Source organism: Lepisosteus oculatus, chromosome 11 (assembly GCF_040954835.1).
Source record: "Lepisosteus oculatus isolate fLepOcu1 chromosome 11, fLepOcu1.hap2, whole genome shotgun sequence".
In the NCBI taxonomy this organism is placed as follows: domain Eukaryota; kingdom Metazoa; phylum Chordata; class Actinopteri; order Semionotiformes; family Lepisosteidae; genus Lepisosteus; species Lepisosteus oculatus.
Genome location: NC_090706.1, coordinates 31297422 through 31318745, shown reverse-complemented (window position 1 = coordinate 31318745; position 21324 = coordinate 31297422). Strand labels below are relative to the sequence as shown.

Genomic DNA, 21324 nt, shown 5'->3' with positions numbered 1-21324 from the left:
TTAACCTGGCTTTAAATGCAGAGAAAGTCTGGGATCACATGGAATGAAACCACCTATAGGCTGTTCTAGAAGGCTTTGATTTTGGCCATTCATTCAGCAATATGATTCCTATTACACACAACAGTCCAATCACTTATATGCAGAAAAGAACTGTGATATTCCCTTAGTTTGTAATAAGCAGCAGTGCTCAACAGGGCTGTTCATTATCACCATTATTGTTTGTTCTTTCCTTATAACCACTGGCTCATGCTATTAGAGGAAATATCAACCTTATTCCTATTGAGACATAAGAGTTCAAATACCATATTTCATTACTCTTGATATGTCCTGATTCTTTTTTAAATTTCTCAATCATGTGCATACGTTTGTTATTTTCTGTTGCCTGAAGATTGGTTGAAATCAGTTTTACCCTTCTGATTCTAGCTACTAAGGCAATTTCTATTCTATCTCATATTCCCATTCCTTCACTGTCCTCAAATGTTTATTACTTGTTTTTGTATTTAGATTTTTCCTTATTTCTAGCAGATTCATGAAAAGAATATATTTGAGTTCTTAGATAAACCTGAAGCAGATTTGACAAGAATGTCTGCATTAGAATCAACCTCACAACAAAATTTATTTTTTTTTTAAAGAAATTATGTACTTAAGTATGAAAGTATTCACAGAAATGTTCACTAAGCTAATTGGGCTTCAGGATATTTTATTTTCTGTTCCCAAGGTATAGACTGTCTTTCTTCAAAGAGACCAAATCTTTGCAAGAATTAACAGAACATTGGAAGAAAAACTATATACTGTATATATTCTTAGTAACCCTCAGAAATTATATAATATTTAACCTCCTTCCATTTATTTTTTTGTTCTCAGCCCTTAACTATTTTATATTCCATGGTCTACAAAGAACATTCATAATCTTGGTGACATCTCTGATGACAATATAATTTATACATTTAAATACCTAATGGAGACTTGCGTGTTTCCTGGGTTATAGAATAGTATGTACCTCAGACTCCAATCAGTCTTTCATGCCTGCTGGATGTCATGTGACAGTGTATAATAATACAACACTTTTTTTTTACTTTTACAGTATATCTTCTCTGTTCTAAAATCAGTTAATTGTGCTGGTATCTTTATATGGGATGAAATATAAGGCAAGTTGGATGGCAGACCTAATAGGGATGTACAGTATATGTACTGTAGTGGACAACAAAACAGAAAAATCTGGGTAAATAAGGGGCACCAAGTACTGTATATTGACAGCAAGGAATGGTTCATGTATCAGTTAGGCAACAAAATCCCAGCATGCTTTGGGCCAAGTATAAAAATGCTGGACTGGCCTGGCTGCCTATAATTATGCCTACCATGGCTTAACGTGGAGACCTCAGGGATTTATAAAACAGGGTGATTGTTAGGGCTGTATTGGCAGCAGTTTCAGTGACCAAGACAGCTCAACTTGCTGATGTTTCAAGAGCAAAGGTGTTGAAGGTGATATCGGTGTGGAATTTTTAGCAATTTATTTTTATTTTTTATACATGGGCATGGGTTGACCTAAACACACAGTTTTTTCACTAGGTGACATGTTTAGGTAGGAGATACGTATTCAGGTCATTCACTGCTGATTATATTATTCAGAGAGGCTCTGCACCTAAAGAATCATAATGAGATTCTCAAGATGAGGATGGCAAGATACAGAGTAACAAGTTAGATGCTGTCTGTGTATGATAAACTATTAAGAAAAAAAAGGTGACTTCTTCTGATTTAGAAAAAGGTGTAATAAGTTAGAAACTGTGCATTTTTTAACCCTTTAATGACTTTGGAAAGTTTCATTCATGAATCCCTGTAGGTGTTTGTATTAAGCTTGAAAATTACTAACAGATCGTTTCACACTCCCCCAGATGTTACAATGGTAGACCTAGGCAAGGTCAGAAAATCTGGTAGCTCCATGATGCAGACAGCACAACTAGCAATTCCATAATAGAGCCTTCTCCAAAGACCAGCAAATCCCTATCCATAACAGTGCTTACCAAAGTACAGGAGCATTTAATTATGTGCAGTCTCTTTCAATGAATACACATGCAGCAGGCCCAGACAATGCAATTAAAAATTAATTTACGGATGACATTTTTTTTATTCTTTATGCTTCTTAACTGTCATTCTAGAAAGTCACATGTTTGTAAAGCATTCAGGGCACATGGTGTCATACAGCCTAATGGAATGGATGAACTGAGATTAATTTTCCATGCTAGAGTGCAGCTTTCTAACCAGCTTGTGTGACAATTTATGCTCCCTGCATCTGTTCAATAAACACAGATTAGAAGCTCCTCAGCTATGTCTATGTTTTTCTAAAATGGAAAAAGGTTGCAGCATCAGTCCACTACATGAATAATCAAGCAGAAAGCAAAGCATTTTAATGGGTTATTCACAAGAGACTAACACAAAGGGTACTGCTGAGGGTGCAAAACTGAACTGCAATCGAAACATCAACTGCTAATGAAAAATATTTCGCTTTAATTGCATCCTTTGTCTTATGCGCAATATTTAAAGTTTATTTTTCCTTTTGTAAAATATATTTTTTATTTACAGAACAAAGTTGTTTTATTGTGGTTTCTCACATCTCCAATATGAAGGGAAACTAAAACTTTAAAACAATAATTAAAACAAATTTAGTATACATATAAATCAAGGGGAAACAAATCATGAAAACAATTATCAGCGGAAACAAAAACACCACAACAGAGAAAACATTTGCATGTAAATTAAGGTACATCTGTTGAAAAGGTCGACTACAATTGTGTTTCTAAGGATTTTATAAACAAATTTGCTTTCACTAATATGTCAACTGTCAAGTACTTGAACAGGCTACTGCATAGGTCTAGTCAAAGTATGGAAGCCTAGAATATCTCCTATTCTCCTGCTAAGCTTGCACAGACAGATTTAACTGTAATCATAAAGAAGTGACAGCCAAAGCCTTTTGACCTGGGAGGACGCCTGCTTATAAGTGCTCAATACGTGCAAAACAAACACTGTCACTCCATGTGATGTTTCTCATAGTGATCAAATGAAAGGCTTCCATTAAAATTGTAGAGTGCATTCATGAACAACAAGGCCTGCCAGCAATCTGAGCAAGCATAAACCAGCACTGTGCCCTAATTACCCCTGAATCCACCCAGTCAACAGTTACATCACAACACATCTGCAGCCTTCAAGACAGATGCAAACCGACAGTAATGCCTGCAAGACAAGGTCAAATTAATGCACTATATCCCTCTTAGTAGTGTTATCACTGGACATAGGGAGATCGTACTACTGAAATTAACAATGCAGGGCCACGTATGTTTTCAAAATGAGTTGAACATTAACATTAGCTGAGCACTGAAATCTACATGAAAACAAATACAAAATACTGTCCTTTACAGAAACATTATACACAATATATGTCTAAAACAAGGCTTTGGATAGATATGACAAATCAAAAAGAGATATATAAATTTCGAGCATTTTAGTGCTTTTTTTAAAGGTTTTTGAAGACAATACATCTGACCTGTGCATATCTGCTTTAATTCTGGTGTGTAGTTCAACTGCCAAATGCTCCATTAAACATCACTGTGGGGGGCCATTTTCAATGACCATTTCAATGCTTTAAATTAATAATACATCAAACTATATATTATTAAAAATGATTATGATATTCAGCATCACCAATGCCACCATTCACCTAAAGCTACAATGTGAATCTAACATAGGTTGTGCATGCACATAATAAATATCAAAATTAAAAATGCAAAGTTATTATTGATCCAACTGTATACTGTAGTGTAATTTGGTGATTTCTTGCAAAATGACAGGATGAACTTCCTAACTAAAACATCTTCAATAGTGTAATAGACAAATCTTACAAATGGCTCAACAAATTGGGATTTTCAAGACAAAGAAGACACGGTAAGATACCATGTTGGGGTGAGTAAATAAAAGCTATACTGTACTGTCCAGACTCTGTGTGGGTCCAGATTGTTAAAAAACATATTAAACCCTTCCTGGTTATATTTTGGCCTTCAACCTTGTGGATTTTTCGTTCAAATTGTTACAAAATCACTGGTTAAATAATTGATAACTGAACAAATTATCAAATTTAAAGAAAATATGAATAATACAATGTTGTAAGTATTCAAAGCATCAATTGGAAAGATCAGTTTAATTAACTTTAAAAACAATTAAGTTTAATTTGAACTATAGAAAAAAAATTAAAGTTAATCTAAAAAATGGATAATTGAAACAGGCACTGACAATCAATGTAGAAGAAGTAAAATGAGGGCACTATCAAATTCTGTCCTTGTATATTACTATAGGCAATTGTCAATCTAAAGGTTAGGATTAGTTCAACATGTTGAGATCTTGAGAAAAGGTGCACTTTTGTCTTTTAGAAATAGCCACACTGTACAATGTTCCCAACATACCTGTATCAACAGTTTAGATCTCCTAAAATCATGAATACAGATTATTGTTTCCATTATTCAGCATGAGTTAACCCAAAGAGCGACCTACTGTAAAATAGAACCAAAATAATGACTAAGAAAACTAATAATTGTCACTGAATATTCCCAAAACAAACATTCTGCATTTGACTGATTGGTACATTGCACGGAAATTGGGAGTTTCACAGGGGATAAAAATGGATGGCAGGTGTTCTTTCCCAGAATTATTTTATTAAATGGAAATATTCACAATATCTAACTTCAGCCATCTGTTTCATTTTGCTTTGTTTCTCATGTGTGCACTGTGCTTTTTTTTAAAGACAGATCTAGTCTATTGGACCATGTTAGATGCTGACTCTTTAACTTGCTTTGGATGCCTGGGGATGGAAAAAATGCATTTAGCTCCAGAGTGGGGGACTGTGACTCAGCCTAGCAGTTGTAATAGGATTGCAAGGGCAGTAAAATGCAGTCTTAAGTGGCTCTGGCCATGCCAGTACGGTACTGCTGCATTGCATTATCAAGCAATCATAACTGAACTTATAGTATAGATTTCTCTGCAGTACACTTTGAATTTAAGGAATTAAAAATCTAAATGATTTACCCAAATAGAATTAGACAGGTGACCTATTTTGCCAGGTACTTACATGTCAATTACATAATAAGTGCAAACAAAAAAAAAAAATCAGTGTTAATTGAATCTGTTGTTTTCCCATACATATTTAGTACTCTGAAAAAGAATACAGAATTTGTTAAAGAGATGTTCTTTTTAAAGACTTAGAACAAAGCCATGTAATAAAAGCAACTCTGAAGGAAAAGAAACCGAGCCCTAGAACTTTATGAAGTTCTATTGTGCATGAATTCGCATTTGTGCACTCTAGATTATTTTTATCAATTATATTATAATACTCGTGTATCCATTATACAGTAAATGAAGGTACTGAATGTTAAGCAAGCTTTACCAAGATTTACAAACATGTGACTAAAAGAAATTAATTAATGTTGATTTTTCTGTGGCTTACTACAAATAGTCTGTCTCTTCTTGTTTTAGAGCCTTCAAGGTATGTACTGTATGTGGCATTTGTATGATTAATTCCACATACCAATATAATAACTGCTTAAGTCATAAAATAATGTTAATGACTGAATCAGGCAACAATGTATATTTAACACAGACATACATACACGGAGAATATACTCTACATGCAGGATGGTAACGTACATGCAGGACACTAAAATCCAGTTTTAATTGCACCACTTCCTAAATATCCAAATGCTTCCAAAAAGGAAATCATTAGACACTCCGAATTATGCAAAAACGTCCTGCCTGACTACAAGTATCATTAAGCATATTGTGCACATTCCATCTCTGATCACATAGATTTTTTTTTTTAGAAACAGACTTTATTAAATTACATTAACTATAAAATACATTAACAATAGTTTCAATTTGATCCGGTATAGATTAGTTGCAATTTATAATTCATTAACCTTGGGTGACTTTACAATGTGAATTAATTTTTAATTTAGCTTCTGAACAACCACAGGGTGATGGGAGGTCATCTGGTTGTTTTGCACTGATGCTGCAGAGCAAAGAAACAAAACAGAACAGCAGAATGCTGAACAAATATCGACTGGAAATTATTTAAATCTTTCAAACTTTTCCCTCAAATTCATTTTAAACTAAGGAAAAACTATGATTTTTTTAACCCCAGGGTTATGCTAACACAAAAAAAGTTTCTCCCCAATTCAGTAAGATGTTGGGTTATAGTTGCCACATACTGTTACCTGAATATCACAAAATAAATGTTGAAATGTTCTTTTTTTTTCTCATTTTCCTTGTAATTTGATAAAATACTGTACAAGAGACAAGGCTATCCTAGAAAACACCTACCTCAAAACTTACAAATGAAACAGTACAAATAATCAATATGCTTCATATTGTATGAGTCCTAGAGGAATTTACACGTTTCTTAGAGTCAATGAAAGACTGAGAATTATTGTAAAAATGTCACTTTCCCTCTACAACAAGCAAGCATGTGGAAAATCAGAGTACTGTACTAATTTAGAAAATTTAGTTATCTTTGACTGGAACCTCCATGGCTGCTGATGACAGCCACTTACTTTAGATAGATAATCTCACAAGTAATACCTTTCAGGTTTATGGTGTGAGCTAAGAGCATTCAGTCACTTTAAGTTATGGGAATGAATATTAATTAGATCTCTTCTTTTCATGATGCTGGTTGAGAGTGAAACCATTTACCAAGACTTTTAATTTAACCTTTTTTTCATCAAAAAACTTTATATAGGCCATGCCCTCTAAAAGTACTGGGACAACCAAGTCAAAACTGTTTGGGGTTCTGTAACACATCTGCTGTTCCTTTCTTTCTCCACACTTTAACGTTTTCATCACATGAATAAAGGTTTATCTTGCTCTCATCTTACATACAGTACAGTATCTCATCTTACATTATATTGTACTTATTGTTCATATAATCCTATGATCACAAATATAATTTGCTTAGTTGTTAATTCATTATTTCATTAGCTTCTGAAAAGAAACAATGTTACATAATTAAACATACTTCAAAATAATTTGAAAACAAAAATATATTTACATTAATATACATTTGCTCTTAGAGAAATACAGTATACATAACAATGCATTTTTATCCATAGTAACTGAAAATCAGACACTTCAAAATCTTATAACATGTTGCTTAGAATGTTTTAAATATTTGAGCCTTTAGTTCCACAAATCTCTGAGACAAAGAATGTCATGTCAATACTTTGCAAACCCTGTAATGTGCTTTTAATGAAACCAATCTAGTTTTCTTAAACACTTGATTTTGTAAATGCAACTTGCACAGTCTGAAACCAAAATAAATTAAACAAGAAAGAAAAAAGTGAAGAGAATACTTAAGACACTGAATGGCCCTTAGTTGATTAAGGGCTGATTAACCTATGGAAGTCTCCAGGTAATACAGAAAATGTGTAAGAAATGCCCAGCACAGAGTTACTTAATTACCTTTTTGACTGTCCCTAAGGTCTTGGTACTAGGAAAACTTAACCATTAAAGTACGTATCAATGATTGGAACAAAAGCGATTTGAAAAATTAAAGATACATTTTAAATTTGACCAGTTACAATCAGTCTGTATTTGAAAGCTATGCATCCACTATGAAAATTAATGACATGCTGGAAATTAATAGTGAAAACCCCAACTGATACTCTTACTGTTTCAAAGGGACTATAGTGAAATGACTTGATCAGAACCTAAACACTTCGGATCCTCATCATGTGGAAGACTCAAACAGTGGCAGTGTGTGCATTTCAGGACTGCATTTATTCTGGGGTTCAGTACACCCCATTAACAGATGCTGCTTCACTCTGACATTGCCTGCAAAGGAGCCCTGAAAAAAATGCAACTGCATTCATTATAGCATTAACTTATTTCTATGTTATAAATTAATTAAAACGTTCCTTAAAAAAAGCTTTGTTCACTCAGTGATTCAAAAAAATAAATCATATGGTTCTATACTATAACCAATATGGTGTTGGTATGGCAGTGTCTGGAATATAGTCTACATTACCATGTAGCAGGCTGCTTCTGATTTTCGAACTGTAACTGAATTTGACTTGCCTCTCCCTTTACTTTCCCGTGAAGTGCTCTGGTATGTCTAGGAATGAATATATTATATTGTAAATTACCAAAGTAAAAAAAACACTATTAACCAAAATGAATAGTGATGGTATGGAATATTCTAAGGTGTAGTTCATTGAAGGATGTTCACCTTCAAAACATGATGTTTTTCTTATTCAATTATTTATCATTATAATTTAATATTTCAATGTAATATATCTTGTCTCCTTTTTAAATGTCTAGTGGACAAAAGGATTTCTTTTGATTATATGATGACCATTGAATCTGTGAACTGAGTAACTGCACATGTAAACTGAAGTATCCTATGAATGTTGCAACTGTTTCACAGAAAACACAAAAAGGCAGAGACAACAATTGAAATAAATTAAATGGGTAATAAAATGTTCATTCGTGCACAGAATACTCCAGTGTTAGTACTTGAAATAACATTTCTATGGTGTTCTTCAAGACAAAAGAACATCTACAGCTCTACCATCAGTAATATACTGTAAATACAGCAGGTGAAAACAGTACTACAGTTTTACAGTACATTCACTTCACATAAACTACTAACCATAACAGAAACTTAAAATTATTTTAAATTAAAATACCGTAACTGATAGGCCCAAAAGCTTCAGATGAATGAGAAATGGATAAAACTAATTTTTAAGTCTGATAGGGCTCCATAACATTCCATAACCTCGAATGCTAAAGTTGCAGAAAGAATTGGGAAATTATTCAGGTTGGAGCAGAAGTTCCCAACACCAACAGGCTTTTTATCTCTTTAAATCGACAACAACTTAAGACCATGATGAAGGGATAAACTGGGCCAGTTAAACCTTAATTGGATCAATTTAGCCCTTCTCCCAGGTGTAGAGCTGTTTATAACAAAAAGACATAGAAAACCTGCTGGATTCTGGACCCCAAGGACCAGAATTGGGTACTCCTGCTCTAAAGCATGTCAGCCTTAGGTAATTTGCCGTTTTTCCCCATGAGGCACAGCAAGCACTAATACAGAGGATACTAGATACATAGTTATACTCTAGAAAGTTGAGATCTTCATAAAAATACAGTATTATACCCTGCACAGTGCAGTTTCTGTTTAAAGTTATAATGGTAAATGTGCAATCTGCACAAATGGTCATTCACAAGATACATGCAAAAAAAACCTGCAACTTGATAAGATTCCAGTACAATCCATAATAAACCGGAAAATTATAAGGTCTCAAATCTATCAGAAAAAGCAATTCTGCTAACCAATTTAGTGTTTTTAGCGTGCATAGACCTCTGGGATTTCACAGTTAGGCACAGCTTTGCAAAATGTTTACATCTTTATTTTCTAGACTATACCTTAAATCATAACTGAAAATTCACTTTCACCAAGAGATGAACTACTGTACATGACGTTAACGAGCAGTACATTTCCTTAGTCTGATTTAAAAGACCACAAGGAAATATCTTTTTTAGGCAAACATTTCTAGGTATTGTGAAGTAGAAAACATACAGTATCTGTACAACCAAATTCGGTCCAATTATCACCAAAAGGTACTGCAGACCAGGTTGTATTGAGTGGCTGTAGATTTGTCAGAAAAGAAAAGAAAAACATTGTGGAAGAGGGAGAAACACAATAAAAACAGCAATAAAAATCATTGATAAGGATTATAATCATTATAGAGAGGTAGGAAAAATAAAATAAAAAACTTTTTAACGTCAATCAGAGTCTTGTCTTTTAACATTTTTTCCTTCTGTAAGATTGCCTTTCAGGTTAGAAGGAGTCCAAGCTGCATTTCAAACAAAAGAACAAAGCACCACCAAAAAAATTACTGCAGCAAACTTTGTTTCCTTTTTTTAAGATTTTGTTCCCCAAGAGTGCTTTGGCTAAACAGGAGATGGAGTTCTGACAACACCAGGGCACAGTTTTGTAGTTATTCCAGAAAAGGAGCTGATTTGTGCTTCCTCAGCCGCTGTCTAAATGTCTTGCCAGTAGATATTAATCACACCAGGCCGGCACAGAGCAGTAACAAAATACATCATCAAATCTGGCCAACACTGTGACAAAACAATACTGGAACACCCAAGGAAACAGACGCTAAAAGGTCAAGGAAAGAAGCAAATACTAAGGCTTCGAATAATTTTGAAATAATTGTGCTCCCTATGTGAAGGTTTATGAACCCAAGGCTAAGATCTTCAATCAGTATGTTAATACAAACAAATATAATTTATTTCTGTTTCACATTCACATTTTTGTTTTGAGCTCTTCAGATTTCAAAAGTGTTCTAAATCGAAATGTAGAAAATTCTTGGCAATTTGCTGTTCTTACATTCAAAATTTAAAAAGTAAACACACTAGTGGTTGCCTCACCTAGCTTCATACAATTGATTTATAAGCATAAAAAATTCATAGGCTTACATTTTTTTAATGCCAGCTCTTTCCACAAATATAACAAAAACGTCTTCTGAGACACAAATCTTTCTTCTAAGGACAACATAACTAGCAAAAATGAAGACACTTTAAGAAATATTCAATGTGAAGACAAAATAACTTTTTCCTACAACAAAATTAAATCAGTAATGTTCACATTACAGGAATAAAAAAAGTAAATCCTTCACATTTTTTAACATAAGATTAAAATAGTATAAGGTTATCTATGCAGTCCAAAAAAATCACTAGAAGTCTCCGACACTGTAAACAAACAGAGGCCATCAGCTCAGACTTCAGGATTCTGGAATAATCAAACACTTCACTGAAGTATCCAAATATACTGACTGGTTCATGGTATGATCTGATTGTGTACTCCATACACTAACAACAGCAAAGGATTTCCACCAGAAATGCCACTCCTGAATATGTTTGCATCTAATTTTCATTGTGTCCCTATTACTGGTTTGCATACAATATCTGAAATAGTGGTCTGAGTTTATTTGGTCATTTTGGACTTTACTTGAATTACTTAAATCTGCACATGTTTTTCTGTCCAAAGAGCTCGAGAGATTCTGTTTGGTCATGTAACCATGAATGTAATGCATACATTTTCATCTGTGACTTTAGCTATGCTCAGATCTCTTTCCAGACCGATGCAATTTTTCTAGTGTAATGACCAGAACTATTAAACAAAATAGTGAGACCATACAATACATTAAGGATTTTGGAAAAAAAATAACCATGTTTTCTAAAATACTACTCTTATGGTTACATGAACATGCCTTGATGTCACTGCATAGTATCCTTTAATTGTATAATGTCATGAAGTCCAAAATTTTGTCACAAGATTTACAATTATAGCAAGATGTCCAACAGAATCTTTGTAATTCTTTAAAGATTAATAGATCTAACTCATCTGCTCTACCACTGACAGAAAATGGTTCCAGATACTGTATATTGTTTATATACATGAATTACTTAAGAAGCTCAAAGACTGCTGATGCAACAGGTTGTGTTACTATGCTGAAGAGTTTTTTTTTTTCTACAGGTAATATACCCGTATACCTTTTTAAATCAAGAAGGCAAGATGTTTTTGGTCATTTAGCAAGCTAAATTACTTGATGGTAATTTGCTAAATGCAGTCATGCTGATTTAACTGAGATTGATGACTGGCTATATGCATGGCTTTTACTGTCAGTGTCAAATGCCTTCTGAATACAGACATTTGTTTAAAGACATCACAGGACAGCCAGACCTAATTGGATGTGTGTAGGTGGTCTGTTCTGTATGTCAGGGTATTTCTAAATACACATCTGAGCTCTGGTTTTGCTTTGTGTGGGTGTATTACTGTCAGTTCAGCTACAACATTGTCCTGACTGAGTTATCAAGTTGGGGCTGGGGTAGGCAAATAGGATTTTATTCTAATCGGGATTATTTAACTCTTCAATGTGAAACACTGCCGCTCAGTTGTGTAGTACTCTTTGCCCCTTGACAGAAACAGGTGAGGAAGCTGTGCTCTAATTAGAAGCTTTGTTCACACGTACTGAAGTTTTGAGCATCTAGCATGCCAAGTAATGCAAATTTTAGATAACCTACAGTACATAAGAGCAATGGTTTACGCAAAAGCACCTTACAATTTCTAACAAACATTTTTGAATAGTGAATAAAGTCAAATGCATCATATGTAAAAGAATGTCTGCCTAAGACAATGAATCTATTAACCTATGGGAGAACATTATACCATTCGAATATCAATTGACTCTGAAAATAATCTTGCCTGGTCATTCTAGAGAAGCACTGAGAAATACTGAGCTGAGCTGGTGTAAAAACAATTGTCTACACCAGCAGTTACCCTGATTTATACTGTTACTCCTTCCTAGATGCAATAAAAGAAAGTTTATAGCACCTGCCTGTTCATGTCATTTTATTTACTGTTTCACAAACTATAATGTATATGATCAGTAGGCTTCCTTTATATTGATTGTGCTTACATTGTTATTTGCCATGCAAACTATGTTTACTGCACCATCAGCTTCAGAGAAGACTTCCCAAAGGTGAAGGAAAGGAAATTACAATGGAAAATGCATCTCAGATAAGCATCATACAGTGCATAGTATTTCACTGGGGTACTTTATAAACTATTTGTCTTCATCTGCCCACTCCACTGACAGTCATCTTTAAAAAGTTTTGTATGAATCTACTATTAACCAACAAATACAGAAACAACAAATATGCTATAGAAGTAATGGTAAAGTAATATATACTGTATATATATGTGAACTATTTCCATGAAATTACTGTGTACCAGAAATGGTCAGACTTGGAAATGTACTGCATGCAATTTTTCTCACCACCATCCCCTTTGTAACAGAAGGAGATAGAATGGATGATATAAACAAACAAATTATGGGCTTACAGTCAGGCTTAAACTCCCGGACTCCTTTCTGATACGCTGCCACTCCTGTGACATACAGATACAGACTTCTGCCAAGCTAGACTGACAAATTGTTTGATGATTATTTGTGACACGCACTGCTGTCCAATTTGGACTATGATTAAGGCTGGGGAAAGAGTCCAGCACAGAAAACCCAGCCAAGTTCTGCACAAGAACTTGCAAGAATGATATGTAATTCAAGCAAGGACTCTGCTGGGGACAAAGGAGTAAATCCCCAACCAATCTTAACTGTGTGACTGGAAAATAGGGGCTGGGTGAAGGCTGGGATTTGAAAACACTTTATGACAGTTACGTTAACAGTTGACACCTACTGTATGTATTAATTTACCTGAAGTGAACAATCTAAACACACTAACATATTGAGAAAAGTGCTCCATCAACATGTAATTTCTGAAAAAGTGAAGTAGAGACTGCAAACTTTGAATTGCCCAATTTGCCTTCAGACAGCTGCTCATTCCCAGATAACTTTATTCCAGCAGCCACTAATAGGTTCAAAGATTTTTGTTTTCATCTTACTGTACATAGTACAATAATTGTACTATTTTCCAGAAGGTTGTAGAATGTTTAATGTTCCCCAATCATTAAAATAATTAACAAAAATAAAAGTTTGGAATCTTATCATGAAATCCTTAGACCGTAATGGCTGCAGCAGTCACTTTTTGGACAGGGTTTCAAATGAAAAACATGTGCTTAATTATTGATGGCATTATTAATAAGATGAGGTTAACATTTAAAGAATTTGGAAAGAGTTGTACCACTCTACCAGTCTACATTCATTGCTGAAAAGTTTGTAAACATGTTGATTCATAAAATGTCGTGCGGGTGTTAATAATTTTCCTATCATAAGGAGAACAGGGAGCAGAACAGGTGAGCTTGTAACTTATCATGCATTTTTACAAGACCCTTCAAACCACAAACATAATTGGAAAATAAAGGGGGAAAATGTGCATTTCACGTCTCATTAAACGTTTTGAAAAAAGGCTGACAGATCATACGGGTCACTTGACTCTGAACAAACGCAGCAGGGATTGGGGTATGCTGCACACTTCTCGCAACGGTAGATAGTCTAGGTGATTGAACACCGCCCCCAGAAACTACTCCTTTAATAATATAAAATGTATCCGACAAACCCCAACAGAAATGAATACAACAAACAATTGAGCTCCTACGCCAACACTGCTTTCCTCGTCTTCCCGTTTCTTATACTGTAGGGGAAAAAAAACCTTTGGATCATTCTGAAGTGCAAATAACTTATTTTACCCACTGACCGTTTTTATGTAAAATGATATGGCGAAAGGGAATGCCTGGCGTTAATTGCATTGCATACTAAGGCCAAAATTTTTAAAGCAGGTGATTGAAGCACACTACCGCTGCGCACTTAGAGCTGGACAGCAGTACTGCCTAGCATTACGTTTGCGAAAACCTTAACTGCCCCCTCAACAGTCATTGCTTCAGCAGTGATACAGTATGCCAGGCTGTCATGAGCTTTATGCAAGAACCGACGCACTCATGCAAAATAGGTTTATTAATTGCAGTGTAAAATGACATACTCTCAGGTCTATTGTCACCCCCGTCTTCTCACACTTCCCTCAAATAAGGGAATCCTTGTAAAAGAATGCATTACACTAGAGGGCTGGTCTACTTAGTTATGACAGAGATATTCAAACACGTCCGCTGTACATGCTCAGCAATCCCAAAACAACAGTATTAATAACTGCACTAAAAATACATAACAACAGTGACTATACTAAAAATGTGCTAAAGATGTCGAGCCTGTAAAATAACAATAGCCTGTTATAACATTCTACACAACAAAAATTGATCCTGGGAATTACTTGAACTAAGGGAAGAGATGCTGTACCGTGCTTCTTGATAAGCAATAGATGGTCAGCGAAAGCAAAACCTCCACAAGAATAACAGCACTTAAATGCACAAACATTTAATCTTACCTTTTTAGAGCAGCGTCCTTTTTAAAACATCATCCTTCCACGAAGGAAACTTTTCAAGCCCTCGGAGAGCTTCTTTCTTTTACAGGTAAAATAATTCCTCCACTTTGTAGCACGTTCTGCCTTTAGCAAGATAAAAGGGACAAGAAATAGGTATTAAAAAAAAACAAAAACAGACAGCAACGCTTCTTCATCTGCCCTCCTTTGCCATGCATATGAGTGGCATCTGGAAAGATAAAGCTTAATACGCCTCTACAACCTTTTCTTTTGATTAAAACCAAACAGAAACATAGTCTGAATGAGAACGACATCCAATCCTAGGCTTAGAGCTGGGAGCTCTCAAGCGTAGCAGATTGGAAGCTACCATTCTTTCTGCGGGAGGACTGCATTTACAACAGACACACGTTCCAGGTACAATGTAAACACCTCACCTCTACACTTGCTTGCGAGACGATGGTACGTTTTAAAATTATGCAACTACAAATCTGAACCCGAGCTATCATAAGGGAAGATGGAGTTCTTTCAAACATTTTTTTATGAAAAAGAACAAGATTACTAGGATTTCACAACAATGCACCTTGCGTGCTTTTCATCAGCTGCCTGAGCTACGGGCAGCGGGTACCTGTGTGAGGATATACTGTATTGAATTGACGAAGTTGTTCGGTTGTAATTGATGACAATTCATAAGAACGCAACATCTTTTTATAACACACGTACAGTACAGTATGTCCACGCACTACCTGTAAATAAAATTAAAACCCAGGTTCTACAGTGACACTGACATTGACATTACATTTATCACATTGTTACTACATTGATCGGCATATACGTGTTCAGATATTGGCAAAAGTAAGCAAAATGTTAGGATCCTCATTGTTACAGTACATCAACATTTCAACTACAACTCAGGTTGATACGTTCTCTCATTCTATGAATCAAAATGTATTTTCACACCGTGAACGGGAATATGAAAGTAAAATTATGTACAGTATGTAAAATAAAATTTGACCTTAATATTTAAAATAACGTTTTCACCTGGAGTCATATAGTATCAATTCTGCATTTCAAGATCCAATATGACATGAAAAACTTTGTCAGCCTCTGACATAAAAATAATATACGATTACGAAAGTGACCTACAGTACAATAGGTTGGATGAATGATAATTACCTTTTAAAAACTATATACTTTATATATAATTTTCAACCTCTTGTTGAATAGCTTACTTGTGGAGATCATTCAAAGTGATCCTACTACGGGAAACACGAATCATTCCATTTTTAACGATAAATGAAAAGGTTGCACAACCCACCTTAAAAATTATATTCCTTTACACACTTTACTACCGTTACACTTAAGGTAAGACTTTAAGAAAATCAAGGCATAGTATGTAAGCTGTTTATTACTAATGCAAGTCCTAACTATGTATGTTTGGCACTTAGAATAACTAATCTAAATATTGCAGTTTTATAGGTGAAATTTAGTCTAGAGCTTGTGAAATTCATAAATACTTCATTTTTAAACATTTTGCATAAAAGTCAATAAATATGTCATGCAATGCAAAAACAAATGATTTCTAAATAAGGCTTATTATTTAAACGTGCACTAGTACTACAGTTGCAGCAGTAGCACCTGCAGTTGTTAATTTAAAAACACTCAAAGTACATTAGACCCTTAAAAAGATAATCCTGCATAGAATGCATGATATGAGGAGTACTGCTGATCTGGAATGTGAGTAGATCACTTTACAGAGGTAGCAAGCATCTAGAGTAAACAGAAACAAATAAAAAAAAGTCCCTCAGGTTATTCATAACTTCATCCTCACCTTAACAGATTCAACAAATATGACCATAAACTTTCTAGCTTAATAAAAGAAATGTACTGTACATTTTTTTAACAAAGTAGCTTCTTTGGCAAAAATCTCTTTACAGGTTACCTTCGAATTTTAATAAAATGTATGTAAAAATATATAAACCAACAGTGTCATTATTATTGGTTAAACTGTTAACATCCATCCATTTTGTAACCACTTTATCCAATACAGGGTCTCAGGGGAGCTGGAGCCTATCCTAGCAAGACAGAAAGCACCCTGGTGGGTTGGACTCTTGTCCATCGCAGGACACACACACAGGCATAAATACACACACTCACCCTAGCGCCATTTTTTCCAGAAATTAACCTATCAGTATGTCTTTGGACAGTGGGAGGAAACGCATACAAACAAAGAGAGAACATGCAAACTAGACAAGACACCAATGCTAACCGCTGCACCACCATGCCACTCAACTGTTTACATCTCTTCTTTTAAACCACAATCTGTAAATATTCTGTATATTATACAATACAATATAACTTTCACATATAATGTGTATTACAGTTTATGCTTCACAGTTGCAAATCTTAAGATTCAGATTTGTGCTTATGAACACAGTGAATCACTCAATCTGGTCATGTCAGTTCAGGATCACATTGTGTTTAATCACATCACAAATGTTTCAAGTAATTCTGAATATTCTCAGATGAAAAAAGTAATCAGGTTAGAAAAATTAAAATACACACATACAAGTGCTTAAATAAACAGCTCATTAATTTGTTTAAAAACATCTCAATTTGAATAAATGAGAATAATAAACACAAATACTGTACTGTAGATATGTACAATTTTTATGCTTACTATATAGTATATCAGGATTATTTTAAGTGCATATTGTATGCTATTTCTAAAAAGACAGGTGAAACCTTTCATCATAATGTCTTATATTTAGCCATTGACATAAGCTTTAACAGTCTACCCTTTGGTTTTGACACTGTGATACATGTATGTGTTTATTATACATAATTATACCTTTTATGCATTAAATCCAATGGCAAGAATCATATATGCACACAATGGTAAACGTTCTTTTAACAACTTCAAAAGTCTCTTGAATTGTGAGTTTGGAGCTTGCAGTTTTGGCCATGATTTTACAGTAATTTACAGTTAATGTATTAGCATTGTAATGTTACTGCAATTCAGCATTTTTCCAGCACCCAGTAGCCTACATGGGGAGGGGTGGTTCAGGACAGCCAGGCTGAGGGTGTTCAGGCCAGAATTGAGGTGTGCTCATTAGCAGACAAACTAGAAGAAGCTCCTGGAATGCCAGCTGGCATGGTTTTTGTCTGGAGGCCTTAATATTATACTCACACTTTCCAAAAACATTGAATTGATTAGAACAAAGGAAAAAATGAAAATAATTGTATTTCAAAATGACCAGACCAGTATCACACACTGTAAGAATGCATTATTCTTGTGCATAATATGTTATAGAAACCTAATATGCTAGATGTTTGTGAAAAACTGCAAATTCTAGTCATATATTGTCAAGTTAACCAGAGGCACAGGCTTTCTGTGCCATAAAGATAAGGATGGTTTCTAACATGTGCAGTATAAACACTCCCTACAGAAACAAAATTGAAACCCTGTTTAACTGTATTGTACTATACATTGTAATAGAAAAAGACTACAGACTAATGAGACACATTCTCTTTAAGTGTTACATAGAAAGAGAATGTTGAGAAACAATAGGTAGAAAATTAATATAGAACAAAACATTTACATTGTATTAATGTTCATAGGCTTTCATCCTAGGAAATGGAAGGGGAAAAGCCCATTCTTTATTTAGAATGAATTGTTCACAGCATTTGGGAAACACAAACCAGCATGCACACAACGTGGCTTTTTCTAGTCTACATAAAGTGTGAACTGTACAGTGTGCAGGTTTAGGGACATAGTGTCACTAGTAATTATCTCCTTGCACTGGTGTTTAAATGTCAGGTTAAATTAAAGGAGAAAAGTATCTGTTGTACATCTCTAGCTGTTACAGCTTTGAGAAAAAAAATAGCAGGTAGCAGTCAATTTGCCTAAGAAATAATTCACATATACTTAATAGAAAATGGTATTGATTTGAAAGAAAAAATAAAGACTTGTACCTTTTGCTCTAAAAGATTTAGTAGCAGTTCCTTTAAGTTTTGCCTCAATCAGATCATGCAAAAATGTATGTTGTGCAAATACAGTAAACCCTCAGTTTAACAGGCTACAGGGAGAAGGAGTGTCAGTTATTGCCAAATGTACGTTTAATCATGAATTATGTTTTTTAGCTCCAAAACTATATAAAATATTATATGAAAACAATATTTATATGCTGTATACTACAGTATATACTGTAGATTTCTTTGGATCTTTTGATTTATTTTTAACAATAACAATCAACAGAGTCAATTAAAACTGTTCCTGTGCCTCTTTATCATAAATATACAGTACAAGGTCTCAAGAATATAGTGTATAAAATTCTCTAAAGCTTCTGAAACATTATAAGCAATCAACCTTCCCCTATAAGTACCATTGATATTTCCTAATTCTAAACGTACAGCATGTACAGTAGTATTTATTTTCATCTTCTTTTATTATTTGTACATATTATTATTAGCATCTTAGTGTATGTTTAAAATGGTTGCTGTTTAACAACAAATCACTAAAGCACACAAAACAAAACTAATCATAAGCGTGTTGCCTACCCCTATGCTAATTTATAGATAAAACTCCTCTATGTTAAATATTAATTCTGCTCAGAAAGTCCATTAAACTGGGGGTTCACTGTTTTTGGTGGCATGACAGTTTGTGCTGCTGCCTCAGAGCCCTTGGGTCCCGGATTTGACTGTGGACTGGGCACCTCCTTTATGGAGTCTACATGTTTTCCCTATGTCCATGTTTTCTCTGGGATGCTCTGGTTTGTCCTGATGGGTGTGGTTCTACTTCTGCACAGTCCTCTAATCTGGTCACTGAAAATGGACTGAAAGGTGTGCCTTAAGGGAAATAAAATTAAAAACACAATTCCTAATATATTTGTAATTCAATAAGAAAAAAAAATGACTTGAAAATAATGTCATTCTGACTTATCTGCAACAGGCAAGTTCTAATTTGTGATGCTGAATAGTCATATAATTCATTTTTCACTGCTAAAACATTGACATTGCTATACTAGTATATTGTGTATGTATTATGAACTACTGCTACCCCTAATAATCAAACTCCGGGTTATCAATCGCTGTGCCTTCCATTATTTGGTGTGGCTAGCTGCGCACATACTGTACAGTAGGTATTGCAGAGAGAAAAGCATGTCTCATCCTGTTGAAGTTGTTTAACCATATCTTATGACGCATATCCCCGCTTAAAGGCAACATGAAACTTAGGGAATTTCATAGCTTAGAGGTGACCACCTCTCCTTGGAGACCCACTCAGAACGTAACCCACCAGTCCACCACCACTAATAGGAGATTAGTGACCCCATACTGTAAAAAAAAAACACCCAGCTAAAGAACCAGTTATTAAAGAACACTACTAGTGATTGAAGAACCAAGAAGCTGGACTAATGATAGATGTGGGCAAAACCCAAAAGAAGAACATCACCTTGAGAGTGGATCTCCATATACCAAGAACTACAGAGTTAGATACTAGAATATATACTGTACATATTTCAGTAAGTCATTTGATAATAAGAACAGTATTAGTTTGGCCTCACTGACATTATAAAAGATAGATGGGTAGATATAGATAAAGGAACTATAGCCACTGGTGACTCAATTCTGTAAGCATCAAATTTAGATTTTAAATGGTGGTTTCTGGAATTGGGTGACTTATTGGCACAGTAGTTAGCATTACTGCCTCACAGCAGTGGGGCCCTGGGTTCAATTCAATAGTGTTGTCTGTGTGGAGATTGTATGGTATACCCATGTTTGCGTGGGTTTCCTCCCTCAGTCCAAAAACCTACTGGAACTGTAGGTTAATGGGCTTGTGGGAAAAAGACTGGCCCTCGTGTGAGTGTGTCTTTTTGTGTGCTTGCACCCCTGAGATGGACATGTGTCCTTTCCAAGTTGTGTCCTTCTTTGCAGCCATTGCTCATCTGGGTTGGCTCAGACTCCCCTACAATCCTGAAATGGATGGAGCCATTAAAAACCAAATGGATGGATGGGTTTTACTGGGATGACTGGGGTCCATTCTGGGACCCCAGTCATCCCAGTCACAAATTGTTTTCCCTCCTGCCGTCCGGTAAACGGTACAGAAGCATTCAGTCCAAGTCCAACAGACTACGGAACAGCTTCTACCTCCAGGCAATAAGACTGCTAAATAGCCAACCTGCAGCTTCTTTAACAAATCACCTGTAATGGCTACATGGACACAGTTTTCACTGTAATCAGCATACTGCACTACTTGTATATATTGCATACACCATGGACACATACAGTAGCAGCTCTATTCATATTGAGTTTTATTCAATTTCTATTACATCTATTATTATATAACCTTATTTTTTGTAACCTTAATTTTGTGATTGTAACCTTAATGTTGTGATTTTT

The 21324-nt window shown here is 34.9% G+C and overlaps 1 protein-coding gene across 10 annotated transcripts in view; it reads right to left on the bottom strand.

Annotated features, from left to right (window-relative positions):
- LOC102695531 (teneurin-2) overlaps positions 1-21324 on the bottom strand; it is an 822495-nt gene that overhangs the window by 402889 nt on the left and 398282 nt on the right. For all 10 annotated transcript variants that reach the window (XM_015349967.2, XM_015349971.2, XM_069196089.1 and 7 more), the window contains exon 5: positions 14935-15054. The gene's annotated coding sequence lies outside the window, so the exon portion shown is untranslated. The remainder of the gene's footprint in view (positions 1-14934; positions 15055-21324) is intronic.